The sequence below is a fragment of the Cyclopterus lumpus genome, chromosome 15 (assembly GCF_009769545.1).
Source record: "Cyclopterus lumpus isolate fCycLum1 chromosome 15, fCycLum1.pri, whole genome shotgun sequence".
NCBI lineage: Eukaryota > Metazoa > Chordata > Actinopteri > Perciformes > Cyclopteridae > Cyclopterus > Cyclopterus lumpus.
In genome coordinates this window covers 1,992,384-1,997,383 of record NC_046980.1, presented here as the reverse complement: position 1 = coordinate 1,997,383, position 5,000 = coordinate 1,992,384, and the positions used below count along the sequence as shown (strand labels likewise).

At 49.7% G+C, this 5,000-nt stretch overlaps 1 long non-coding RNA gene across 1 annotated transcript in view; it reads left to right on the top strand.

Annotated features, from left to right (window-relative positions):
* Positions 1-2,722, top strand: part of LOC117743806 — a 10,367-nt gene extending 7,645 nt beyond the window's left edge. Inside the window, exon 3 of the long non-coding RNA XR_004611125.1 lies at positions 2,187-2,722. This is a non-coding gene — a long non-coding RNA (uncharacterized LOC117743806). The remainder of the gene's footprint in view (positions 1-2,186) is intronic.
* The last annotated feature ends 2,278 nt before the right edge of the window (positions 2,723-5,000 follow it).

Sequence of the window (5,000 nt, the reverse complement as noted above, 5' to 3'; positions counted from 1 at the left end):
CCTTTGATAGCGACCGGGGTGAGTCCCGGGTCCGTGACCCTGACCCCCTTTTACTTCCTCTCCCCTGCTCTCCCCTCTTTCTGTTGGGGGGGAGGTCGGCCCGCTGGAAACTGTAATTTTCATTTTTCGGGGGACAATAGTCATCGCAGAATTAATTATGGCGTGGAGCGTATGGAATTTCTTCCTCCTGGCCCTTTTAAAAAAAATTTAATTATTATTATTTTTGTACCCAAAATGTCGGGCGGGACGCTCGAGTGAACGCCCGTTTCCCTCTTTGCTGCCGGCTGGAGACCCTTTGTCCCAGGATTCATTGCTCCGATCATTAAGCACAAATTTGTTAACCTTCTGCCGAGGGGGTCAAGCCCCCCCCCCCCCCCACATTCTCTTTCTGCTGGATGAACTTTTACTATTAACGAACGTTGGAGGCCAAGGGCCCGGTGGGGATTCGTATTGTCCGTGTGAATGTGCGTCCCCGTTGATTCGGCCCCTCTGGAATCCCCCTCGGAGCCTTCAGGAGGAGAGCTCCACGTATTGATCGGCTTATTAGGTGAAAACCCTTATTGGTAACGGTGCTCCTGGTTTATTGGTTCATCCCTGGAAACGTCTCCAAGTGGCACCGCGGCGGCTTCTGGAGTCTTTTGTTCACTTGGGAGGTGAAATGACTTTGTTGTTGTTTAGGACTCGATCTCTTGAAGGCTTTTGTTTGTTTCTGTCACAGAAGCACTAACGAACTCGACTCTTCGTAAACTTGCTAAACGGATATTCAACTGTCTGTTGCGTCCCACAATGCAAAGGGGTCACGGGTTTGATGCCGTTAAGGTTCTAGAAAAAATGGGCGACCCCGACAACCTCCATCACCCCCTTTAAAGTATTCTTCTCCATAACCAGACAGATGAGGGCATTGACCGTGTGTGTGTGTGTGTGTGTGTGTGTGTGTGTGTGTGTGTGTGTGTATGTGCGTGTGTGTGTGTGTGTGTGTGTGTGTGTCTCAGGTGACAGCCTCTCCTCTTTGGTTCTTGACAACAATGGCCTCCGCGGGGCCTTCCCACCAGCGGAGGTGGCCGGCGGCCATTGTTGTCTGCAGAGCGAGGAATGTAGGGCAGAGGAGACGAGGGGTTCCTTTGCCGTCATCCCTCGTGGCGTGAGGAGGATTGATGGCGTGCGGCGGGTTTAACGGGTTTCGGTCGACGTGATTCAAGCTCATCCTCGTCGAAAAGATTAGAAACACCCGCCCGCGAACGTTTCCCAGACTATTCATATATTCCGCAACACTCCTTCAACAAAAGGTCGTACTGAAGCTTTTCTAAGAAGAGTTTCCTTTCAGCGAATTGCTTTGAATGAATTAAGAGCTCCGTCGGGTAAACAGCAACAGTCTCCACGTCTCGGGGCTTTTATTGTGAAAGGTGAGGACAGAAGGATCTGCTTTCGTCAAGATTAAAAGAAGAAATAAAGTTTGTTCCACACGACACCGAGCGTTTGATGCCTGAAAAAGCTCCGAAAAGAAATCTACCACGACGACGTAATAAATGACGTTTTAATCCCTCGCGACTAATTTGCGACCGTTAACGGTCAATCGATAAACCGAAGGGTTAATTTAAAATGTCCTTGTGGTTAAACAGATTATGCAGGAAATGCTAAGTGCCGGTTCTCGGTATCACTTCAAGTCGATCGTGTGTGTTTGGTCTCTAAGTCCTCTCCTCCTGTTAAAGTAGCATCACTGAGGGTGTAGGATTAACTCACTAAACCCTCCAGGGCTCAATCCCCCCCCCCCCCCCCCCTCATGCATCCACACAGTCTTAGTGAAGGCCAGCTTTGGGTGTTCTGACCCAGATTAGCTCTGAACTGCTCTCCTCCCGGGTCCCCGCCTTCAGAAGTCCGGTGTGATCTATCGGTCGTAAACGTCGCTGCCCCCGGTGGTTGGCGTTGACTTTGCACTTGAGAGATTTTACATTTGTTTTTCCTTCAATGTGTTTGTGTTAATACTTGAGATCATATTACATGCTCACCAGGGGACGTTGGTGTTGGAGTCCAAGTCCAGTCTTGAGTCTTTAAAATAGAGTCCAAGTCCAGTCTTTAAAATAGAGTCCAGTCTCCAGCCTCTGTGTGCCCCTGAGGTTGGACTTGACCTTTAACCTTTGAGTTGAGCCTCACCCTGATGAACCTTTCTCCCTCTTCCCTCTCCTCAGAGCTGCACGGCCACCCGGGAGCTCACCCGTCTCACGGAGGTCCACCGAGCTCTGGAACTGGACTCCTCGACTTCCTGATGCCGCCGCCGACCAGCAGCAACCCCCCGGTCCACCTCCCGAGACCCAACCACATTTGATTCGGCTGACGCGTGCAACGCGGAAACCCCGGCCTCCGATCCTCGTCTATTATCCACCGACGGCGATGAAAGATGAAACTATGCCCCGCCCCCCCCCCCCCCCCATGTCCTCGACAGACCCCTGCTTCTTCTTCTCTGGTGGGCTCCAGACCTTCGCCCCCCTCCCCCTCACACGGATTCCTCCATTAACAAGTGATCGCGGTTTGCGATCGTGAGCGTTGACGACACGCGATGGACGCCGTGTCCGATGCCTTGACCTCCGGCGCCTGCGGCACCCGGTGAAATATTCTCGAGACTCTTTGGCGAACAGAAGAGACTTCCTGCGAAGAAGCGCGCCAACTCTTTTGGGACGATGGAATCGGACCGAGGAAGAAGCCAATGTCTGTATCCGACAGGACACTAACGAAGCAAAAGGAGGTGCCCTTCAAAAAACAAAAAATATGAAAAAAAAATAGTGGATTGAAACACGGAAGGAGGGAAAGCAAGAGAAAAGAAATTAAAAGTATAACTATATCAACCCCTAGTTTGGGAAGTGAGCGGAGAAAGAAAAATATACTGTATACTGTTGTAAAATTACGCTGGACTCTCACAAGAACTGGGAATTTAAGTATTGTAAATGCTATCGTATTGTTCTGCATATTACGTTGTTTCTAATAGATTTTTTCTTTTTTTTTTAAAAGGATGTGAACTTTTTTCTCTTTCTTTCTGATTTCTTTCCACACTATGTGTGTGCCGTCGTCTCTCCCCCCCCCCCCCCCCCCCCCCTCCATTAAAACCACGATGCATTTTTAAAAGAACGTAAAAAAAGGATTACAAAAAAAAAGAAGTGAATAAACGGACAGTTGGATCAGCTTGTCATTTTCTCGCAGGCCTTTTATTATTCGGAGATTACATGTAAAAACATTTAGTGATTTTTTTCCTATATCTTCATATCAGTTGATTATAAGTTTTTATTGGTATGTAAAAAGCCTCTCACGAAGCTCTAAACTCCAAACACGACGACTTCCAGCTAAACTCAGTTGTTCCCAGAAGATAACATTTTGGATGTACATGTTTTTTTCGGGGGGGGGGGGTTTGTTTTCGTGTGTTTTATTTTTATTTTTTATAAATCCAATTCTCCATCGTATACCGAGCGTGTACCCGGTTCACACGGCGACGTCTACGTGATGCAGAAGGTCACCGGATGTGAAGCTGAGCGCGTCGTCCCGTTCCCCTCCGCGTGGCCTCGGCACCGTCCGGCGTCCTATTGATGCGTCTGGCGTCACGAGGCCGGCCGCTCGCTCGCCGACGGGTTCTCTTCCCCTCCGTGTTTGATGAGCAGGGAGAGGCGGGCTGTGGGAAAACACCATTTAGACAACAGGCCATTCATATTGATTCAACCGGATGATGTAACGCTGATCAACAGACAGGAGAGAATGTAAAAGTCACTGTGTGTGTGTGTGTGTGTGTGTGTGTGAGGGGGAACGTGTGTGTGTGTGTGTGGGTTATAAATGCATCCATTATCCATTGCTTCAAACATGTATTACGCACATCTTTAAGATTCCTTTGAAGACGAGTCATGTTTCTTATGCTTTTACTTTGAAGGGTATATATGTACATCTGTGTTGTAAATAAATAATTTTTTGTTCAAATAACAGACCTCATAACTAGTCTCACATTATCTTCCCTACAATCACACGCACACACAACACACACACACACACACGCGCGCGCGCACACACACACGCGCACACACACACACACACGAGATATGAAAAGGTGTTTTTAAATCATGCAAACAAAAAGCCCCACAAGTGAACCACTGTTGGCACAACGCGCGTTCGTGTCCACGCACGCGCACCCAGAGAGAGCGCAGAGGTCCATTTAGACTTAAAGAAACATGCACGTGCACCGTGCTGCGGGTAATGTGCAGCCGGTTGCACAACTTCTTCTTCTTCTTTATTAGCAGATGAATGAAGGTAAAACAGCGTCAATGGGGACATTGGTTCCCCCTCACGCCTTGTTGGTCTGCAGGGCTCGGAGCCCGGCGCGGTGGTGTCTCCGGGACCCGGTGCGTCCAGGACCCGGTGCGTCCGGGACCCGGTGCGTCCGGGACCCGGGGTCTCCGGGACCCGGTGCGTCCGGGACCCAGCCGGCTGACTCTGATCTAATTGATACATTTCGGAGAGCAGCCCTGAATCCAGAGGTCGGTGTTTTTTTGTTGTTTTTCTTCTTCTTCGAAACCAGCGAACAAGAGCGAGTCTGTTTGATCCAAAACAATATGCGCGTGTAAATCAAGACTCCCCCTGTCTCTCTCTCTCTCTCTCGCTCTCTCTCTCTCTCTCTCTCTCTCTCTCTCTCTCTTTCTCTCTCTCTCTCCGCGACACTATTGTGTTTTTACTGCCTTTGCCGAAGTGAATGTTATTTACACTGAAGGAGAAGAAAGAAAAAAAAACACGCTCTTAAAAAACCCGGCGACGTTTTAATTGCTTCTTCTCCTCCTCTCTCTTCCTCCTCTCTCTTCCTCTTCTCTCCTCCTCCTCCTCCTCCTCCTCTTCCTCCTCCTCCTCCTCCTCCTCGGCTGTGAAACGTGCATTCCTGAGCGCGTGGAGACGGATCAGAAAGCGCGTGCTCGACTGCCCTCTTTAGGGAGGCCGGGTAACTGTCGGTGGCGATGCGCGCGCGGCGCCGCCTCTCC